The sequence below is a fragment of the Myotis nattereri genome (genome assembly GCF_964212035.1).
Source record: "Myotis nattereri genome assembly, chromosome: X".
In the NCBI taxonomy this organism is placed as follows: Eukaryota; Metazoa; Chordata; class Mammalia; order Chiroptera; family Vespertilionidae; genus Myotis; species Myotis nattereri.
Window position 1 is genome coordinate 115,069,801 of NC_138078.1, and position 24,213 is coordinate 115,094,013.

The window sequence follows — 24,213 nt, forward strand, 5'->3', positions numbered from 1 at the left end:
ATGGTATCATAGCACTTTTACTTTTGACTTTTTTCATGAATCTTTCTGAGCATGATGGTCAGGGTGACCTTTTTCCTCTTAATTAAGAAATGAAATGGAGTTGTCACTATCATATAATACCTAAACCTTATGCTGAGGAAAAATTTGAAAGCCTTGATTCTTTCAAGCGTGGAGGCTTTACTTGATCATACAACATTCTCTTTGAGGCATTTTCCTATGAAATACTTGAATGCTTCCCTCTGAATACAAGCCAATTTAATGCTCAACAACCTTAGAAGCAACCATATTGTTTGAATCTTTGAATTCTTAGAGAATATTTAAATGAGTTTTCTATGAAACAAGGACCCTCCCAATAGCTATGTCTCAGATCTCTCAGCAATGAAACTTCTTAAGCTGTTACATGCCTTCTCACTTTTCAATGAAATTAACAGCATATGCAGCCCCACCATGCCTTCACCACATTCTTCTTCTAGACCTGGGTTCCTTATAAATCCATTACCTTGAAAGGTCTAACATTTGTCTAAGTTTCTGCTACACTCTGCCTTACCTGTTGCTCAAGATATTTTTTTATGCAAAATTGAGATACCATGATAACAATATTAAACGCCATTTTCAACATATAAGAAATTCCAACAGGAATTTCATGATCATAAAATCTCTATAGTTAACCAATTTTTTAAAAAATCCAGTGGCTTTCCTATTTAACTTCTGACTATAACCTCAAATATATTAACCTATCTTAATGAAATAATGCAAAATAAAAAGTTTATAGATAGATAGATAGATAGATAGATAGATAGATAGATAGATGTTCATCTAAACATTGTTTAGAGAATTCAAATACTGGGAAAGGAATCCAATAGGTCAAAGTAGGTAAACAGTTCTATTTTGATGCAGCCACTTGATTTACAATTATGCCACCATTAAAAGTAAAGGCAAACTATGTAAATATTTGAAAATATGCTTATGATATGTTAAGTGATGGAAAAAATAAATATACCCTATTGTTTATAACTAAGTCAAAACAAATCTGTGCATAAAAAGCACTAAATAAGCCCTAACCGGTTTGGCTCAGTGGATAGAGCGTCGGCCTATGGACTGAAAGGTCCCAGGTTCGATTCCAGTCAAGGGCATGTACCTTGGTTGCGGGCACATCCCCAGTGGGTGGTGTGCAGGAAGCAGCTGATCGATGTTTCTCTCTCACTGATGTTTCTAACTCTCTATCCTTCTCCCTTCCTCTCTGTAAAAAAATCAATAAAATATATTTTTTTTAAAAAGCACTAAATAAAACACCTAAAAAGGACCAAATGAAAATGCATAAAAATGACAGCAGTTACATTGGTGAAATTATGACTGATATATATTGTCCACAAGCTCTCCATCATATGCATATATCTTTTAAATAAAAGTTTGGCCCTGGCCGGTGTGGCTCAGTTGGTTAGGTACTGAAAAGTTGCCAGTTTGATTCCCAGTCAGGACACATGCCTGCTTGCCCTCTGGATCCCCAGAAGGGGGCATGTGGGAAGCAGCTGATCGATGTATCTTTCTCTCTCCCTTTCCCTTCCTCTCTCTCTAAAAATCAATTTAAAAAAATATTTTTTAAAAATTTTGTATGAGGCTGCCTTAAAAGACACTAATCTAATTTTCAGCTAAGATTCTATATTTCCTAACTACTTTTATTTCTCACTCACCAGAATTTTAGAACATCTATAGGACTATGAACTCTGGATGATTAATTCAAGCATTTAAACTAACACCAAATTTTGGGTTGTTTTCAAACAATCTGAAAACTACTGTAGCACATCAAAGTTCAAAGGTGGCAGCTATTTTTTGAATCATGTGTGATTAGTTCAAGATAATATATTGTTCCTTATTGATTAAAAATTCTCTGGGAAAAAAAAAGCAGTAGTTTACACAGTCATGCACCACATAACAATGTTTTAATCAATGATGGACTGCATATACAGTCCCATAAGATTACAATAAAGCTGAACAATTGCTAATGGCTAGTAATGTCCCAGTACAATGCATTGCTCATATGTTGCTGGTGATGCTTGTGTACAGTAATGCCCTAGGCCCGTAGTCGGCAAACTGCGGCTCGCGAGCCACATGCGGCTCTTTGGCCCCTTGAGTGTGGCTCTTCCTAAGCCTCTTCCTAAGCCTTAGGAGTACGCTAATAAAGTGAATAACAATGTACCTACCTATATAGTTTAAGTTTAAAAAATTTGGCTCTCAAAAGAAATTTCAATTGTTGTACTGTTGATATTTGGCTCTGTTGACTAATGAGTTTGCCGACCACTGTCCTAGGCCTTCACATTCACTCACTGGTCACTCACTGACTCACTCAAGCCAACTTCCAATCTTGCAAGCTCCATTCATGGTAAGTGCCTTATACAGGTGCACCATTTTTTATCTTTTATACTATACTAGGGGGTCAGTGCACGAATTCGTGCACCTTGAAAGGAACTGTGGGCCGCGAGGCTGCGGTAGGCACAGGGGTGGATCTTGGCCTATCCTCCACACCCCCTCCTGGGCCCTCTCACTGCGGCCCCCAGTCCCCTGTCTGCCAGCAGCTCCACTCCCACCACTGCCATTCCCACATGCTGATGGCACCAGCCCCACTCGCACCCACTGATGGTGTGGAGCAATTGGGGCCAGTGCCAGCAGTGGGTGTGAACGGGGCTGGCACTGTCAGCGGGTGCGCATGGCAGCTGATTCCCTGATCATCCCTTAGGAGCAGGAGGAGGTGGAGAAGACCTCAGGGGTGATCGGGGCTGGCAGCTGCCACTCGCACCCGCTGATGGCACCAAGTGATCGAGACCGACACCAGGCACTGGCAGCAGGTGTGAGCGGGACTGGAACTGGCAGCAGGTGCACAGGCCCAGCAGGACTGCAGCACGAGGGAGCAAAGAATTTTTAATAATCACCAGAGGTTCACCCTGATGACAGCAACTGGTACCCCGCCTTGATCTGGCGCCCTTATGACAGCAACTGGTGCCCCGCTCAACTGCTCCACCATCCCACCGCGGCCAATGCCCGCCATATTCCATGCTCTGCTGCCTGCTGCCGACACTCTCCATGTTCTGCGTGCACCCCCTGGTGGTCAGCACACATCATGGTGACCGGTTGTTTGGTTGTTCAGTTGTTCCACCATTCGGTCTATTTGCATATTAGGGATATATATATATATATATATATATATATATATATGTATATATATATATATATACATATATATATATATATGCCCATGCACTCGGGGGGGGGGGGTCCCTCAGCCTGGCCTGAGATCAGGGACTATTGGGGCTTTCCTTCCTCCGGCTGCAGGCAGCTGGCCCCACCGCCGCCGCTGCCACTGCTTGCCATCTGTGCAGCGCTGCCCTCCTCCTCCCCTGCCACTGGTTGCCTACCTCTGCAGGCGACAGGCATGGGGTGCGATTGCTTGGCTGGCCTGGGCCTCCCCTGTGGGGCGATCGATGGCAGAGCCCTCAGATCGATCACCCCACAAAGGGAGGCCCTGCCCACCCACTGCAGCACCACTGGCCGGGTAGCCTGGGCCTCCCAGTTTTGTTGTTTTTTTTTAAGTAAGAGTAATGTTTACTGAGTGATACAGAACTGAGTACTATGAAGGGTTTACCAGGATGGAAATGCACTGCACCCCTGCCTCTGCCACTCCCAACACCCAGAGACTACAGTACTTAGAAGTTACATGCAATGGCCATAACTGCTGAATATCTGTTAGTAAGAAAAAACCATAGCACATTTATACTGTATCACATTGAGTGATTATAGAAATCCATTTATATATTGCTTGTATAAAATCTTTTTTTAAATATATTTTATTGATTTTTTACAGAGAGGAAGGGAGAGGGATAGAGAGTTAGAAACATCGATGAGAGAGAAGCATCGATCAGCTGCCTCCTGCACACCCCTTACTGGGGATGTGCCTGCAACCAAGGTACATGCCCTTGACCGGAATCGAACCCAGGACTCTTCAGTCACCAGGCCGACGCTCTATCCAGTGAGCCAAACTGGCAAGGGCTATAAAATCTTTTTTAAAAAAATATTTTTTAAAAAAGAAAATATAAAAAACATGTACAGTTGAAAGCCCTGCCAGGACAGCCAGTCTGTAAACATTCAGTGAGTATGTGCTTTGGAAGGGTGCCCACGCCTCGTGCCCACAGCAACTCCAGCAGGGCCAGCGAGGGTGCACCCCAGCTGCCACTCTGGGCAGGACTGAGCTGGACCATGGTGGGTGGGTACAGCAGGGCCTGGCACTGTGCCTTACTCCAGCCTTGCATCAGGATCAGGGTCAGGGCTAGGGGCAGGCAGATTGCAGTTGCACTCTGAGTTCCATCCTCAGCCGAATTTTGGTTGCAACTCATGGCGTTTCCTGGCGGAGGTCCTTTGGGTGGGTGCCCTGGTGGAGAGGCTGGAGAAGTGCCCACAGCTGCCTGGTTGGGCATCTCTCCAGCCCAGAGCTTCTGTCCTGCCTCCTGCAAGCCTGGCCCCAGGCAGAACAGGCCCCCTCAGGACTACTTTGGTCTCAGCACTTGGTCCTGGGTTTCATCAGCCTGGGTTTCTTCCCCTGGTGTGGCTGATCCGAGTTTCACAAAAAAGCCAGGCTGATGCTGGCTGTGCTGAGCCTCATTGAAGAGTTTTTCATGCAGCAAGGAAGAGCCCTCTGGGACCCTCCTCCTCCACCCCCTTCTCATCTCCTCCTCCTCCTCTTCCTCCTCCCAGCCCATGGTCACTTCTTCTCCAGCTACTCCAGCAGTGGGTTGCCTTCTAAATTGGGGGTCTTAACACTGTTGGTCCTGATGATGCAGGTGGGGCAATGCTGGTTGAACATCAGGATGAGCTGCTGCCACTCCTGCTTCAGCTCTTCCATCTGGGTTTTCAGCTCCCCATTCACGATCTCCAGCCACTCAGATTCCCCCTGCAGAAACTCGTCCACTACTTCTTCTTGTTCCAGCATCAGGCTGCCCCCACTTTGTTCTTTTCCTGGCGCCTTTTCCTTTACTCCTCTTCCTCGTCTAGCTCACTTTTCACAGGTTGAGGCCTCTTGCCCAGTTTCACCTCCAGGAAGTGCAAAGGGACAATCATGGCCCCAAGGTTGTGGATGTCAGAATATTTCAGCTTCTCTGCAGTCAGAGCCGAGCTGGGGTGTCCAGTCAGGGGGCCAAGCCCAGGCAGAGAGCGTGCAGTCACAGAGGGGTCCAGGATCTGCCCAGGCATCATAGCAGGAGGAGTGGCAGTCCAGCCCTGAAGAAGCCATGGGTGGAGGCGGCAACCCCAGGGCCTGGGCCAGGCTGCAGGCACCATACCAACTCAGAAGCTGCAGTGGTGCCAGCCTCGCCCTGCAGCGTCCACCGCTACCAGCACTTCCCGTCACAGTCACCAAGCATCCCTCCTGCAGGCTGTGGTGGGCGACCTGGGTCTCCCTCTTTGAGGCGATCGATAGCGGGGCTCTGCCTGCCTGCCTCATGCCCCTAACTGCTCGCCTGCCTACCTCATCACCCCTAACCTCTCTGCCTGCCTGCCTGATCACCCCTAACTGCTGGCTGGGGAGCGGGGCCAGCCCAGGAGACAGGCAGTGGTGGTTCTGGTCTCTGGACGTTCTGGTCATTCTGCCATTTCGGTTGCTGGGCTTTTATTATATAGGATTTTAATGAGCATTTTCTATGTTTAGAGACACAAATACTTACCACTGTGTTACAAATGCCTACATGTCGTACAGGTTTGTAGCCTATGAGCAATAGGCTACCATATGGCTTAGGTATGTAGTAGGTATACCCTATAGGTTTGTTTAAGTGCACCCTATGATGTTCACACAATAATGAAATAAATATAAAGACACATTTTTTAGAACATATCCCTGTCGATAAGTGACATATGACTATACAGACCAAAAAAATGGGTAATTTTAGTTGTTTTGGAAGGAAGGAAGAATATATTATGGAAGAAAGAGAAACAAGGGCCTGGAAATTAAGAAACACTGGCTATGGAAACTAAAAAAAAAGGCATTCATAATTATACATTATTCGACCTATTTGTAATTACCACCCAATAAGGTAGAAGACATATCAGGAATGAAGGTGGGGACATCACTACAGATCCTATAAAAGTTAAAGAGGATAAAACAGGGGAATTTAAGGAATAAGTTTATAGAAATAAATTCAACATCATACATGAAATGTGAAAATTCCTTTAAAAACTGGCAAAACTTACATAAGAAGCAATGGGGGGATAAGGACACATATGTAATACTTTAATCAATAAAGAAAAAAATTAAAATGAATTTAAAAAGAAGGAATAGAAAAATTACCTCCATACTATTAAACACATTGAACTTCTGGTTTTCAAACCAATTCCAAGAGAACTTTTTACCCAGGTGGTATTATTGTTGAATTCTAGCAAACATTTTAAAAGTAAATAATAATAAGCTTATGTGGACACCTCTTCCTAGCTCTGGTGCTCTGGTCTGGGAAGCCCAGCTTGGGGTTGAGACCCCACACTAATGTTCCCACAGGGAGAATGTTCCCACAGTGGAGATATCCCTCTGGAACCTCAGCCACTGCCCATGGGAGCAGGGCCAGCCCTTTTCACATCTCTGCATTTCCTATCAGTCTCTATGTAGCTCCTTCTGTAAATCCTTGGTTATAATACTTCTTGTCAGCGAGTCTTCAGTTGGTTATCCAGGTTGGTTGTTCTATACTATAGCTGCAATTACAGTTTGTTCCTGGGAGGAAGAGAGTGTACTTTCTATCTATTCCGTCAACATCTTGGATCTCTAATAACAATCTTAAACTATTTTAGAAAATAGAAGATAAAATATCCCCAACTAATTTTCTAGACCAGTATAACCCTGATACCCAAACTTCATAGGGACATTACAAGGAAAAAAACCCACAATATCTTTCATAGACACAAAATCATTGACACAATATTATTAAATGTAATCTAGCAATATATACAAAGGGATAATAAATCATAACCATGTAGGGGTTATCATAGGGATGCAAGGTTGGTACAATATTGAAAAATCAATGTTACTCACATTATAGAGAGGGTAAAATAAAAAAATTCATACAATCTCCTCAATAAGTGCAGAAAATTATTTGACAAAATTTAACACTCATTTTTTTAAATTAAAAAAAAAACTTTCTGCAAACTATAAAGGAAACTTCCTCAAACCTGTAAAGGGCATCTTTAAAAAACTTATAGTTAAGCCCTGGCCTGGTGGCTCAGTTGTTTAGAGCGTCAACCTGTATACTAATTCCCAGTCAGGGCACATACCTAGGTTGCGGGTTCAATACACGTTCAGAGCATGAACAATTGATGTTTCTATCACATTAAGGTTTATCTCTCTCTCTTTCCCTTCCTTTCTCTCTAAAAAGCAATTTTAAAAGAACATATCCTCAGGTGTGGGTTAAAAAAAAGTTATAGTTAACATTGTACCTAATTGTGAAACACTAAAATTTTTTCTCCTATGACAAGAAATAAGAATAGGATGTCTGGTTTCACCACTTCTATTCAATATTCTACTAAAGAACCTAGACCACACAATATGATAATCAAGAGAAAGGTATACAGACTTTAAAGAAAAAAGTAAAACTGCTTTTATTTGCAAATGATATGACTGTATATATAGCAAATCTTAAGGTACTGATAAAGTAGGTACTAGAAACTAAGTGAGTTTAGGAAGGTCACAGGATTCATGATCTATATATGAAAATCGGTTCTGTTTCTACATACTAGCTACAAACAACTGGAACACTGAATTTAAAATGCCAATTACTATAGCATCAAGAAATATAAAATAGTTAAGAAAAATTAATAAAAGTGTACAAGATCTCTATATTTAAAACAATGTAACATTACAGGGAGAAATTAAAGAGGATCTACATAAATGTAAAAATATACTATGCTAATGGATATATATCAACATGTTGATTTTCTCCAAATTACCTTCCTGATCAAAATAACAGAAGGTTTTTTTTTTTTTATAGAAATCGATAAGCTGATTCTAAAATTTAGGTAGAAAAACAAAAGAGTCAGAATAGCTAAAACAATTTTGAAAAGGAACAATATTAAAGGAACTATGCTACTTGATTATAAAACTTATTACAAAATGACAGTAATCAAGAGTGTACGATATTAGTATAGGAAAAGATAAATAGATCAATGAAACTAAATGGAAGCAATTTCTAAAATTCAACTCTTCTGCAGGAAAAAAAGTCTGAAACCCCTTATCTGATTTGAGGATATATAAAACATATTTATTTATTAATAATCTACATTCCCATTGTGCCTTTCACAGTTTCCAGTATATAGTTGGTGTTCATCAAACATTTGCTGAATAAATGTCCATCTTAAGCATTCACACTAGGGTAATAAGCCATTTGGCAGAGATTTAATTCTCTGTGGTAAATGACATCATCCTGTTATTTAAAAATCATCTAGCTCCATCAAACTCAAAATAAACCATTTATATATAAAAGATGACTATGTGCATATGTCTTAGAAAGGTGAAGTTTTTAAAATCCCATGTAATATACTTCCTATAGGACTCTAAAAAATATAATTAAATAAAATGTAGTACAGCATGGTGAGTTAAACCCAAGCCTTCTGGATAAGAGAAGGGTATAGACCAGTAATGGCAAACCTTTTGAGCTCGGCGTGTCAGCATTTTGAAAAACCCTAACTTAACTCTGGTGCCGTGTCACATATAGAAATATTTTGATATTTGCAACCATAGTAAAACAAAGACTTATATTTTTGATATTTATTTTATATATTTAAATGCCATTTAACACAGAAAAATCAACCAAAAAAATGAGTTCGCGTGTCACCTCTGACACACGTGTCATAGGTTTGCCATCACTGGTATAGACTATAATATTTTTTCTCCTGAGACGCCCCACCACATGCTCCCCTTCCCAGTATCAAGAGAATTACATTCAATGTGGCTACTATACGTGCTATAAACAAACATTTCAACACAGAAACCAGGGGGGTGAGGGCGTGAATGGGTGTGGGGTGGGGAAAGGGCAATGGGGGAATAAGGGCACATATGTAATACCTTAATCAATAACGAAAAAAATAATACATTGTGGACAAATTTTATCTCAAAAACAATTTCAATTCAAATCCTAGTTAATTAATCTAATTTCACAGCACCATGCATCTCATTAGGCTTAGCCATTTGTCTTAGCCCAAAAGAGCTTGAGGTTTTGCTCTAGAGAACCAACAAAGCTAATATAAAACTAAGACAGCAATAGATCATAATTCTTACTTTTAACAATTATTCATCAAAGCTGGCACAACACATAGGTGGAGTAGGCAGCTGTCTGTATGGTGTCAGTGCTGAGATGTGTACATCACCACCTTCCACTTCACTCCCACACTGCAGATTGCCTTGATACAGGATTTCTCATCCTCAAGATTCATGCCTTTGCCTTAAGGGAATATCTCCAGAATTGCTCCATTAACATGCAAATAAGCTATGTAGGAGGGGTGACACATTAACACACTCACAGTAATTATCTGTTGCTATCATCCTATCAGGATTAATTTATCAACTGTCCAGCAGAAATAAAATCCCTGAGGATATCAAATGTAGGAAAGATACAATTTAATGTGGGTGGAGCCAGGGATGAGCTCAGGAGCCCAAGCCTAGGTAGCACACCATGGTTGGAGGGTTTGACCAACAAAGGCAAAGTATTCAATCATTCAACCAGCAGTCTTCCACTGGCTGCCTATAACCTGACAGCCACTAAGGTTAAGAACAAGAATAAATTCATTTTTAACCTTCCTCACAGACACAGAGAAGAATTTGGTGCCTGGAGTGAAAGGGAATGTGCCTCCTTCATAGCATTGTATTAAGGACTGAATGTAAGAGTGCATGTTAAGTGCTTAATATAATGCCTGGCACAAATTGGTTCTGATACCAATTCCAATGTGTTTCAGGGGGAGGGTTACCCCAACAAGCACATCTCAGGACACCAGCTAGGTGTCCTGTAATTCAATTCAAGTCTGGCTATTTACCTGGAGAAATCACCAAATTCCACAGGTTAAGGGTTAAGTCCTACAAGACTCTCCTACCGCCCCCCACTTCATATGCCACTCTCAAGTCCAGGTTGTTACATGTGCTTCTAAGGGAATGGCAGGTTCCAAGGATCCACTCCTCAGATTTGATTAATTTACTATAATGGCTCACAAAACTCAGAGAAATATTTTACTTACTATATCACCAGTTTATTATTATAAAAGGTGAGATGGGAGAGAGGCAAATATCTATTTCACCCCCACGTAGGAATTTTGTATAGGATTAGCCCTGGATAAAGAGGCACTTCCTACCCCTTCTGTATCTTCCCTGAAATATCTGGAATATATTTTCCTTAAAGCAACTATGCAGCAACCATCTCTTTTTCTTCCCAAAGGAGTGACCAGTAGAGGGATTTTGGGCCAGTCATAGTGGACGATGGCTAGGGTTGGAGAAGAGCACATCTCACCACAGGGAAGGCTATGTACACTTAAGGCTGGCTCAGCTCTCTCCTTGTGGATCCACATTTTTGTGAGAGTGTGAGTAGTGTGTGTGTGTGTGTGTGTGTGTGTGTGTGTGTGTGTGTGTGTGAGAGAGAGAGAGAGAGAGAGAGAGAGAGAGAGAGAGAGAGAGAGAGAGAATTCAAATTCATGTAGCAAAGTAATTCTCACAATTATTTTTATCATAATTTTCACATTTTCAGTCAAATGATAGATTGAAAAGGGGGATTTTATTCCACTTATCATCCTGCATCTACCCATCTACCTGAATATGGGACCAATCATGAACTAGGCAAGCGGAATAATTAAAAAGCTCTAAGTGACTCAAAGGTGTGCTATCAAATTAGCTTTGCTGCTGGACTTGCTCTAACCCTATGAATCCTTTTAGTGTTTCAGCACTGCTCCTTTATAATTAAGCCCTATCCTTGACCCTAATTCCAGGAACTTAGAATTGCTTCCTTATAATACTACTAGAATCCTGGTGCATGAAATTCATGTGTTGGGGGGAGTCCCCTCAGCCCAGCCTGCACCATCTCCAATCCGGGACCCCTTGAGCCTAAACTGGCAGTTGAATATCCCTCTCACAATCCTGGACCCCTGGCTTCTAACTGCTCACCTGTCTTCCTTCCTGGTCACCCCCCTAACTGCCCCCCCTGCTGGCGTGATCGCCCCTCACTGTCCCTGCATGCCGGCCTTATTGCCCTTAACTGCCCACCACTGCCAGCCCGGTCGCCCCCAACTGCCCCCCTGCCAGCCTGGTCATCCCTCACTTCCCCTCTGCCAGCCTAATTGCTCCAAACTGCCCCCCCCCCGTGAGCCTGGTTGCCTGTAAGTGCACCCCCCTGCCAGCCTGCTCACCCCTAACTGCCCCCACCACCACCAGGCTGGTCGTCCCTAACTGCCCTCACCCCGCCAGCCTGGTCACCCCCAACTGCCCCTCCCTGCTGGTCTGTTCACTCCCAACTGCCCCCCCCTGCCGGCCAGGTCACCCCTCACAGCCCCTCCCCCACCAGCCTGGTCGCCCCACGCAGCCTGCTTGTTCAGTGATTTGGTCATCCCTCACTAATTCTCCTGCTGGCCTGGTCACCCCACGCAGCCTGCTTGTTCAGTCGTTTGGTCGTCCCTCACTAACCCTCCTGCCGGCCTGGTCGTAGGCAGCCATATTATGAAGGTGTGAGGGTTAATTTGCATGTTACCTATTTATTATATAGGATTGGCTAAAACTACAGTTTCCCCAGGTTGTGGGTAGTGCCTTCACTACAGTCTTTCTGATGAATGGAAACCTGGTTCTGAATCTCAGACCCCATCATCTCCTGGTAGAGCTAGACTTAGCATTTAGTGACTACCAAAATACCTATCTCCCACAGACCCTCTCTGGTGCATGTTAAACTTGCTTGCTATGTTTGTGTTTACTGTATTCCTCAGCTTTTGTGAAGACAGTTACCTTCGTGTGTAGACTTTCTCATATTTACTCCCCACTGCCAAGACCTTCCTGGATCTTTATAATGATGTCTAGGCCCTCTCTATCTGCCTGACTTCCAAATTTTGGCCACTGTAGTTTGGGCTATCTTACTGCTGCTGGTCATGTACCCATAACGATAGGCAGAGCTAGTGGTTTTGATTCAATGCTACTGAAAACTTTTGCTTATAATTGGTGTAAAGTAAGACTTGATAAACTCCCTTCTTTTCTCCCTCCAACCATCTCAGTCTATAGTGTTCAATAAATTAAAAGAAAACAAACAATAATATAGCATGAGAGAAAAGGAACTCATTAAATAAATCATGGAAATGTCAACCTACCTGTCTCAAATTGAAAGAATTTTATGAAAAATATCTTTGGCTGTAGGCTTAGCTTCATTCATAACAAGCTGTAAAGAATGGAAATGAACTAGTATTTCACAAGGATGAATTATGGGTATGATTCGATTAAAAATTTTACTTTTTTCCTGAGATAGTCAATTATTCACTCAATTGCCATAGTCCATGTACTCAGAAACCTCATTTTGCATACATATTATATAAGTCATGTTCAAACATGCTTAACCCTTGATCATCCCTATTAATGGTGATGAGCAGAAAAATATTTCATCAACAATAGTATATCAGCCAAAATCTATATTTCCTGAGCTTTAGGAGTGCACTATTTGATGCTTTTACCCCACTTCCACACAAACATTTATTTAGTTGTGGCTGTAGACAAATTATATACCAACCTTGGATGAGAAAAAAGCTATTTCCGAAAAATTTGAATAGCAAGGACAAAGTCAAAAGAGAATTAAATACAGACAATTCATGCCCGGCTGGTGCAGCTCAGTAATTAAGCATCAACCCATGAATCAAGAGGTCCCTGGTTGGATTCCCAGTCTGGGCAAGTGCTGAGGTTTCAAGCTCAATCCCCAGTGGGGGGCATGAAAGAGGCATTCTCTCATAGATGTTTCTATCCCTCTATGGCTCTCCTTCCCTCTCTCTCTAAAGTCAATAAAAACATATTTTTTAAAAACTACAGACAATTCAAATGGATAAAAGACTTAAACGTAAGACGGGAAACCATAAAAATACTAGAGGAATCCACAGGCAGCGAAATCGCAAACATAAGCCGAAGAAATTTCTTCTCTGATAATGCTCCTAGGGCAATGGAAACTAAAGAGAAAATAAACAAATGGGACTACATCAAAATAAAAAGCTTTTGCACAGCAAAGGAAACCATCAAAAAAACAACAAGAAGACCCACTACATGGGAGAACATATTTACCAATGATACCACCGATAAGGGTTTAATTTCCAACATATACAGGGATCTCATGAAACTTAACAAAAGGAAGATAAACAATCCAATAAAAAAATGGGCAACGGACCTAGACAGACACTTTTCGAAAGAGGACATACAGAAGGCAGTAAGACATATGAAAACCTCCTCAAAGTCACTAATTATACGAGAGATGCAAATCAAAACGACAATGTGTTATCATCTCACACCTGTCAGAATGGCTATCATCAACAAATCAACAAACAACAAGTGCTGGAGAGGATGTGGAGAAAAAGGAACCCTTCTGCACTGCTGGTGGGAATGCAGACTGGTGCAGCCACTGTGGAGAACAGTATGGAGCTACCTCAGAAGACTAAAAATGGAACTCCCATTTGACCCTGTGATCCCACTCCTAGGAATATATCCCAAGAAACCAGAAACGCCAATTAGAAAGGATATATGCACCCCTATGTTCATAGCAGCACAATTCACCATAGCTAAGATTTGGAAACAGCCTAAGTGCCCATCAGCAGATGAGTGGATTAGAAAACTGTGGTACATATACACAATGGAATACTATGCTGCGGTAAAAAAAAGGAACTCTTGCCTTTTGCAACAGCATGGATGGAACTGGAGAGCATTATGCTAAGTGAAATAAGCCAGTCAGAGAAAGATAAATACCACATGATCTCACTCATTTGTGGATTATAGAGAACATAGACTGATGAAAAAGGACAGACCCAAAGCCTGAGAAACAGTGATCAGGCTATCAATCCCCAGAAGGAAAGTAGGGGAGGGCGGGGGTAAGGGGAAGAGATCAACAGAAGGACTTGTATACATGTATATAAGCCAAACCAATGGACATGGACAACGGGGGGATGGGAGCATGAGTTTGTGTGTGGGGGGGAGGTTGGGGGTTAAAGGGGGGGATGAGGACACATTTGTAATACCTTAACTAATAATAAAAAAATAAATAAATAAAATAAAAAATAAAATAAAATAAAATAAAAAAAAACTACAGACAATTCACAAAGTTTGGATAAGCATATTTCCGATAAAATTAACAAATGTCCAAAATATTCAATAAGCAAAAAATCAAATTACAATATGATGTAACATTCATCATATAATTTTATTTGCCTAAATGTGTGCGCACACACACACACAGCATCTCTGTGGTTGGGCTGGCCCATGAGTCATACCTGAGGCTCCAAGAAAGAGACAGTACCAACACCCACAACAACAGGAAGCAACATCAGCTAAAACAGTAACTTGTACTCAGACAGTAAGTGCCTAGTATAGCCTTCATTTCACAATGATTGTTCTGATTTGCTTTGTTTAGGTTTTGCATTGGTGGGTACTCCATACCCTCCTGATTGTCACCCCTTAGGTTGATGGCAGGGTCTGTTATATTTATAATTCATATAGTTATGTCTATTCAAGTCTACTGTCTCAACTAATTTTATTGATTTGACTAATTAATGACACAATCAGTTCTTCATTGAGGTTCATTTATTATTCCTTGCAATTGACCAAATCAGTTGGCAGGTTTGTGTTGACATGGTATAAGGATGATTATATCTGATAACTGAGATACAGTGGTTTAATTCAGCTACAACAGCTGAGTGGAGTAGTTGTCAGAAACAGCATGTTGTCTGGTCCTTTACAGAAGAAACTTTCTGACCTCTGCTCTAGAGAAGACCTCAATGTTTCATAGCCCTTATATTAAAGACTAGAGGCCCGGTGCATGAAAATTCATGCACTGGAGGGGGGTCCCTCAGCCCAGCCTGTCCCCTCTCACAGTCCAGCAGCCCTCAGGGGCAGGAGGCGACCCGGTGATCAGGGAAGGCGACGCCCCATCACACCTCTGCTGCTGCCACTGCCGGCAGCGCAAGCCTCAGGCAGACTTGGACAGCTGGGCAGCCACCATCCAAGGCTTGCCTACACCTCAGGCTGGCCCTGGGTGACTGTGGGGCTGAGGGGACTGGGGAATTCTGGAGGCAGGGGCGCAGAGAAGCCAGGCCTGCCTGGGGGCAGGCCCAGCCTTGCCACGCACCTGCTACCCCAATAGGGCTGAGGGGACTGGGCACCGCCATCTTGTGGCTGTGGGTGTTGCCATCTTTGAGGGTGGGGCAGTCAATTAGCATATTCCCTCCTTATTGGCTGTGGGCACAGCCATATTAGCAATGGAATGAGGGTCAATTAGCATATTCCATCTTTATTAGATAGGATTAGGAAATTGAAGCCCAAACAGGTTAAATGACTCAAACTCAATATACCTGATTTTTAAAAAATGCAGTCTTTGTTACCCTCCTGGCCCCCCACAAAATAATCACAGTTCTCCTATAGTGCTCCTCATTTCAAGGAATGACACCATCTACCTAATTACACAAGTCTGCAATCTTTTTTTTTTTTAATATATTTTATTGAGTTTTTACAGAGAGGAAAGGAGAGAGATAGAGAGCTAGAAACATCGATGAGAGAGGAACATCGATCAGCTGCCTCCTGCACATCTCCTACTGGGGATGTGCCCGCAACCCAGGTACATGCCCTTGACCAGAATCGAACCTGGGACCTTTCAGTCCGCAGGCCGACGCTCTATCCACTGAGCCAAACCAGTTTCAGCTAGTCTGCAATCTTTGAGTCATCCCTGGTCCCTATTCATTATCCCCGTTTAGATCCAGTCTGAGCTCTTTCAATTTTACATCCTCCATATTGAATCTTGCCACTTCGCTCCATTGCCACCATCCTAGTCTAAACTGGCATGACCATTCTCCTGTACCACTCATAGCAACCATCTCCCAAATAGTCTCCCTGCTTCTCCTCTGGCCACAGTCTGATTTTCTCTTCATGCTATAGTCAGTGTGATCTTTTCAAAATGCAAATCTGAGCACAACCTATCTCTGCCTAAAACTCTTCAAAGACCTCTCACTGACCTTAGGATAAATAACAAAGTATTTAATGTGACTCCCAAAGCCCTATGCTATCTAGCCCCTGCTAACGTCTGCAATCTCATCTTACCCAACCTGCATTATCACTACCTCTGCTCTATCCACTCTAACTTGCATTCGACCCTTTACTCTTGCCAAACTCCCTCACACCATAGGAACTTTGCATATGCTTTTCTTATGTCTGGAATGATCTCGCCCTCCCCCTTTGCCTAGTTTGTGCCTTCAGGCATTAATCAATGCTTCCTTAGGGAAGCCAGTTCTGACTTCCCTGATTTTTTCAAATGCCCCCATTTTGTGCTCTTATATAACACTGTCTTTCCTTCCATGTACTTATTATCACAGGCACAGTTTTACAGTTTATATTTACCTTTTTTTTTATCATAACAGACTTGTTTTTCCCCAATACTTTCAATTTGTTTCTGAATTTCATTTTTCTTTAAAATGTCTAATGTTTTTATAGAAATACTACAAACAACCTTTTACAGATTAAGTTGTTACGTATTTGAAAGGGAAAAAAAACACAGATCACTGCTCTTAAAAAAATATAAGCTGAAATATATACATTTTTATACTTTTAAAGCTATGTGGAATATTAAAGAAAATTTCTAAAATGCTTTTCTTTAAAAAGGTACTTATAGAAGCTTTTTATTTTAAACTAATAAGTACACTATTAATAGTGAAATCTGAGAATTATGCATATTCTTTAGAAAATGCAAGTTATAATCCTAAAGTACTATAATCATCTAATAGGCGCCTGATCTTTCAAATTCTTTAATCCTTCTCCATATTAACTTTTTGACCTAGCTTTTTACAAACACTTTTAAGTCCCTGAAAATATTTTAGTGACATAAAAACCTAATTTATTCAGGCTGCCCTATGTTAACAACTATCTTACAGATGTAGTTGGGTTCTGAGTAGTCCATATGAAAACATAGGTCTAATACGGCACTCCTAAAATAGAAATGCCAGTTGAAAGTCCAATTTTATTTTCTGCATTTCAGGATTACAAACCTAACAGCCGCTTACCCACATATTCCATGTTAAATCAGGAGGGGATTTACTGATTCCATTACAGCTAAAAGGCAAATAACATTTTTAAAAATCTACCATTTTCATCCTTCCAGTATAATATAATTGTATTTTCAGATGAAATTCAACCCCAAACTTCATTCATCAAATAAACTATTTCAAAATTACAACAGGTCAATCAATCATGTGATCAACTTGGCACTGACCGTGGCATTTTAGAGACTATGTAAGGGTATAATGTGTGGCCCTTACCCATTTGGCCATTATAATCTTGATGAAAAAGATCTGCCTAAAACCATTTATCAACTGGCTTCCAGCATCTGACACCTAGCCCCAAACTGAAGAAGAAAAAGAGTAGTGAAAAATGATCCAAGGAAAACTTTTCAGAAAGGGTGGGATTTCAATGGAATTTAAAGGATGGTTGGTTTGGAAAGCAGGGAAGTATGGTGACACCAGCCTGTTTAAAGCACAAAGAAAGCTGCAGAGGAGGAAGAACATAACTGAGTTATTAAGCAACTACCTTGTCCAGGAAATGTAGAAGGGATTTTATGACAAGATAAAGAAAATTAGGGGCAGATTATAGAAGGCTTCAAATGCTAGATTAAGGAGTTTGAACTTGAGTCAACGGAAATTACAACTGTATTCCAAAACCTCTCCAAAGCATAGATTTAGCTGAGAGTGCCATTTGTCTATGGCCCTGAGATACAGTTAATTCCAACTCTTCAAGGTGAATGACCTGAATAATGGAGCAGAATATGGTAAGTATAATTAATTAATGGAAGAAGGCCTTTTAATTTTACGTTGGGACAACTGGATGCTTCAACTATAGAAATGAAATCCAAATGGCAGCAAATAAATTGGATCACAGGAGAGTCCAACCCAGATTAAATAAGGGTCCTCCTAAATCTCACTTTAAAAACAAATGTCAAGTATCAACAAACACAGATGTACATAATGATTTGGCTGTATCATGACTTTGTGTAATGAGAAATCTCAAAATAGAACATTATTCTGCAGAGACAAAAGGTCTCAATTTAATGTGCTTTAACATTACTGATGTGTTCCCATCATGAATGCTTCCATTAATTTAGGTCAAGTGAATGATAAGAACTTTGAAAATGTGCTCTGTCAAATGCCAAAGTCTTACATTCCGTGGTATATTTAGTGCCAGGTGTGAGGCAGTGGCTCTGGACACCAAAAGGAGACAGAGAGGAGACTGGAACACAAATTGAACTGTAATTTTCTACTTTAGATCTGATTACTCCCTTGTCCCATTTTCAACATGGATAGTAAGGTTGGTCAAGTAGAACAACCTCTGGCCATTTTTAAGCCACTCTGGAAAACCTCCATCTCCTAAAATACTCTGTTTTCATCTATGTACAAGGTCAAGGCAGTGATCCCTGAGTTTGTTTATTAACAGTATCAGTTGTCCATGCTCCTTTTAGAAGGGGGTGAGTTTTTCAATTGCTTCTTGTGTGATTCTGAATTATGGCCAATCACCATGTTACTTCAAACTACAGAGTTTCATTTTAGAAGAAAAGAGATTTCTCACAAGTATTTCCCCTAAGTGTCTTTCATGTTGCTGCTAGTTCTTCAATGCAGCTCATTATGTTAGTACTGTTATTTATTAATGTAATTTACATGATACTATATACCGTAAAAAAGTATAGTCTCTGAGTTCAATTAGTACATAGGATATAAACATTGAAACTGGCTTCAAGGGGTTTGAAGTTGGAACAGAATTAAATAGAAAGCCACTAAGAGTCTTCAAGGAATGAGCTTGGAAACAGATAAAGATGATTTTAGTAGGAGTGTGCTGCATAGTCACGTAAATATAAGAAAACTTAGTCCAAACTATGAAATCTGAACACAGAATTTGATTAAAAAGGGTAGATATGAACAAGGAATTCCAAGGAACCAATGATAATAATAACAAGAGCAGCTAATGTTTATTAAGTATTTGCAGCATGGCAGGCTCATTGCATAACTACTTTCCATGTATTCTCATTTAGTGTTCATAGCATCCTATGAGACAGGCCTTATTATAACCATTTGACTTATGGAAAAAGTGAGGCACAGAGAACTTACTTAACTTTCCTGAGGTTAAATGCCCGGTTCAGGTTATAAGACTTGGATATACACTTTAACATATGCCTCCTGATAACACAGCAATCATGGATTTATTTTTTAACAATATAGCAGAATTTATACAAACAAATGAGGATTGTATTGTTCAAAGTAATCACAGTAGGGAGCCATACACTTATTAGACTACTGCAAACATTACTGTAACTCTTCTTTAGTGATTGTATTCTAAACCTGAAACATACTTCTGGGGATTCAGAGCAAACCACCCAAATGTGCCTCAGTGGTATGTGGATTATTTTGAGCTAAAGGCAACCGAGATCCGTAGGCTCAAGGGAAACTTCTTCCCCACACCTTAACTATCTAGATGAATTTAAATTAAGAGCCTGACCCATGATAAGAGTTATCACCAACGATGACTTTTAAAAACCATTTTTAAATTATTTTTAGAGAGAGGAAGAGAGAGAGGGAGAGAGAGAGGGAGAGAGAGAGGGAGAGGGAGAGAGAGAGAGGGAGAGAGAGAGAGAGAGAGAGAGAGAGAGAGAGAGAGAGAGAGAAACATAGATATGAGAGCAAAACACTCATCAGCCGCCTCCTGCATGCCCCCTACTATGGATCGAGCCCACAACCCAGGCATGTGCCCTGACCAGGAATCAAATGAAACTGGCAACCTTTCAGTGCACGGGATGATGCCCATTGAACTGAGCCACACTGGCCAGGGCAGCAGAAATGACTTTTCACCTATCTATATGGCACGGCTAAATAACAATTACTGAACGTGTGTTTTCCTTGCAGTGACTTTCTGAAGGCCCAGTGTGCATTACCTCATCCCAAGGTCTGAATATCATATGTACCCATATTCCCTTTCTGTTTCCAAACATGTCTTGTATGTGGGGTCTCTGACTCTCTCATATATAAGGCACCTTTATACATGTATGTGTTAAATTGATTATTTTTTCTTGCTAATCTGTCTCATGTCTATTTGATTATTAGACCAACCAAAAGGACTTTGAGAGTAGAGAAAACTATGTTCCTCCCACAAACACCCTGATCTTATTCACTAGTGGAAATCTATCTTTGAGGTTAAATTTAAAATTTTTAAATACTTAAAAAAATTAAGTTGGAATAAAGTCTGTCAAGTGAAGTGTGTTATCAAGCTAGATAATTTCATTTGGAGTAAAAAATATGATGTCATATGAAGAAATGAGATGAAATTTTTCTCTGAAAGCATTCCCCCCATTTTTGGAACAGTGGCAGTATCTCTAAAATCAGACATAACTTCCCTAGAAGAAAACTTAACTCTATAAATTCTGCTGCTAGTATGTGTTTTCATATTACAATATAAATGTTGTTTTTAGTAAAATTCAGAGTTTATACATTTTAAATCACACATTTTATGTAAGACTATTAGAGAATAATATTTCTACATATGAGATATCCAGGCATAGATATATTATAAGTACTATAGCTACTCAAATATGTGAAGATCAACAAGGACTACATATTAGTTGACAATGGTTTTCATGGAAAGAAATAGGAATTACCTAGGCTTGGAGAATTAGTTAAATTTCAATAAATGAGGGAAAAGATCTCCCATGTAGAATAGAGGAATCTTACTTGATTATTTAATAAAAGTGGACTTGAAAAACATTCTAATCCAGCCATGGGCAAACTATGGCCCACGGGCCGGATCCGGCCCATTTGAAATGAATAAAACTAAAAACAAAAAACAAAAACAAAAAAAAAAAACCAAACAAACAAAAAAAAAACCGTACCCTTTTATGTAATGATGTTTACTTTGAATTTATATTAGTTCACGCAAACACTCCATCCATGCTTTTTTTCCGGCCCTCCGGTCCAGTTTAAGAACCCATTGTGGCCCTCAAGTCAAAAAGTTTGCCCACCCCTATTCTAATCCATATGAAATAGCAGCCCTCCTAAAATCCATTTTTAAAGCAAACACCAACAAAAGCAGATGTTAATATTAGAGAGCAATGAGAGACAAACATAGATAGCATGGTGGAGCCAAGTTAGAGGGGGCAGGGTTACCTCATGACTGCAAGGTGCTTAGTCTGAACATGATCTAAAGTTAGTCTATTATCACTTCCACCTATGATTTTGTAACTTCAAGAATCTGTCAAGGCCCACTAATAAATGTCTTGCTCTACAAAGGCAATTTAAGAACAGAAAAGAAAAGTAACATGGATACTTCAAATTCTCTCTCCCTTGAGTAAAGGCCCTCCTACTGACCTTGCTTTAAAGATAGGGCAAGCTGGCAAGATCTGAAAGGGACCATCAGCAGTGTGCAGATAAGCTTTTAGAGATGCTTTATTGTCTTTCAAAAGAATGAACAGATTTTCTGGTGGAATTCAGTAAATGCAGAGATTCTTTTTACCAAGTATGAGCCTTCTGGGTTATTGGAAAATTATTTTCTAGATAAAATACAGCCCTAAAAACTCCTTGCTATTTCATTAATTAAAGTAAATACTTGTTTACACTACTTTACTGCAAATCTTTAGAATGCAAGATAATAATGAATCCCATTTTGCAGTGCATTGTAAATCATATTAGTAACTTCTGGTGCTCTCCAGGTTTAATAGGTGATAGTTTATTATTCATGTTCAGCATAAACTAAGTCATTAAAATTACAAATTTACAAGTAAGCTACAAAAATTATGCTTGTCTTCGAGATTATGATTTTAATAATTGAAAATACTATCTGACCTCGAGCAAGAAAAATGCTGGAAACTTGAAAGTTCATTTGAAATTCATGGTTGAGAAAGACAAGTCTCTGAACACTAGAGCAATCTTTTTATTTATAGGATAGAAAAACTGGTAAATGAATAAAGGGCATTTACATTGTTTTGTGGTATTTATATTTCTGGAATTCCTTTAAAAGCGGACTTCCAAAATGCAAATGTTATAGATATGAGAAGAGAGTTAGATTCTGGCATAAAGAGACGAGGTATAATTTAATATCAAAATAATGTTTGTTTTATGCACTGAGTGATGAACTGCATGGAAAATTCTAAACCCTGTTTGAGTCTGCTTTTTCACATAAAATGAGATCTGACTATGTACATGTTATATTTGTTGCAACCAAATGGTTTTTCGCTGGCTAGCAAGCCCAGCCATTTGAGAGGTATATTTTGAAATAAAAACTTTCTCAAACTCATCTTGAACTGCTGACTCTTATGAGCTTGTGGTTCCTGTTTTAGTTTTTGAGGTTTCCATAGGTTTCTAATCACAATAAAAAGAGACTGACTCCTCTAGAATTCAAATTTACTGTAGTTGAATGAGCTCACTCCTCCCCACCCCCACCAGTTGTTTCAATTCAGTGTCTTGATTAAATTCTAGAGGAGATTTCTGCTTACAACAAGCCTGCCAAGGGCTTTCCCAGTATCCTTAGAGAGTGTACTGTAGACATCCCATAAGTACATGTGTGTTTTCATTTTTTGTCTATCTTCAATTCTTTTCAAATTCTGCTATAAATTTTAAAGGATCCTCGGACATATAAATTGCTGGGATGAGGGAGGGTGTCCAAGCACCAGAAATAATGTGGATTAGCTAAAGCACCCTTCTTAGCCTACCTTGCAAGCTAAGGTGAAGCAGGGACACCATAGTTAATTACCTTTTATCATCTTCTTTAGTCACACAATGCCCTTTCCATATGAGATGGGGCTTCCATTTTGGCTGACTGTGTCCAGTCAGATTCATTGAGAGAAATAATAATTTTAGGTGTATATATTTTCTAGACCTCATTTTTCTCATCTGTAAAGTGAGGAAGCTGGGACTAAATGGTAAAGTTCTTTTCCCTTCTTTAACTCTCTATGATTCAATTCACTTGGAATCTGCTCCATTATTTGAATTAATAATGTTCACACATCTAGAAAATTATCTTCAACAAACAAATCATAAGCACTGGGAAAACAAAGAGGTCTAATAGTCTAAAGAAGGCCAGAAACCTAGTAAGGGACATATAATATATTCATACAAGAATACATAACAATGTAAGGTAGGAAAACTCTATGTACCAAAATGAGAGGTATAGGTTTAGAGAGTGGAATCTCTAAGTTCCAAACCCCACCAATCCACATTGGACTGGGAAGTATACAAAAATATAACCTTTCATTGTGAATTTAGCCATTGTGATCTGAGGGTTCTTTGTTACAGCAATATTATTTTTCTAACTTTTGTTGATTTCAGAGAGGAAGGGAGAGGGCAATAGAAACATCTAGAAACATCAATGATGAGAGAGAATCACTGATTGGCTGCTTCCTGCACCCCCTACACTGGGAATCAAGCCTGCAACCTGGGCATGTGCCCTGACCAGGAATCGAACTATTGTTACCTCCTGTTTCATAGGTCGACATTCAACCACTGAGCCACACCAGCCTAGTTCCCCAACTAACTTTTTGTGTATATCTAATCTGATAAAAGAGAGACATGCAAATTGACCGTACCTCCACTACACCCACCAGCCAGACCACCAGACAATCAGGAGCGAATATGCAAATTAACCCAACTAAGATGGCGGTTACGTTGCATACTAGGCACCAGTGGCCTAGGTTCCAGAAACATCATAGGGCACCCAGGTTACTCCGAGGAAGGCCCCGTGTGGACCCTGAGCAGCCTAGGAAGGGCCAGGGGGCTCCTGGGAAGGGCCTGAGCCTGCAATCATAGCCAAGGGGGCCCCTGCCCAGGCCTAATGCCCTGGCCAGAGGCCTGAAGCCTGGGCAGGGGTGGAGCCCGTGATCGGAGGGGGCTGGGGGCCCCCTGCTGGGCCTAATGCCCCTCTGGCCTGGTCAGGGGTGGAGCCTGCAATCAGAGCGGGCTGGGAGTCCCCTGCCCGGG

The 24,213-nt window shown here is 40.7% G+C and overlaps 1 protein-coding gene and 1 pseudogene across 2 annotated transcripts in view; both read right to left on the minus strand.

Moving 5' to 3' along the window:
- TENM1 (teneurin transmembrane protein 1) overlaps positions 1-24,213 on the minus strand; it is a 934,848-nt gene that overhangs the window by 655,220 nt on the left and 255,415 nt on the right. The gene's annotated exons all lie outside the window — the stretch shown is intronic.
- Positions 4,766-5,241, minus strand: LOC308512030 (jun dimerization protein 2-like; annotated as a pseudogene). Its single transcript has one exon. The product of its transcript is annotated as a jun dimerization protein 2-like (transcript).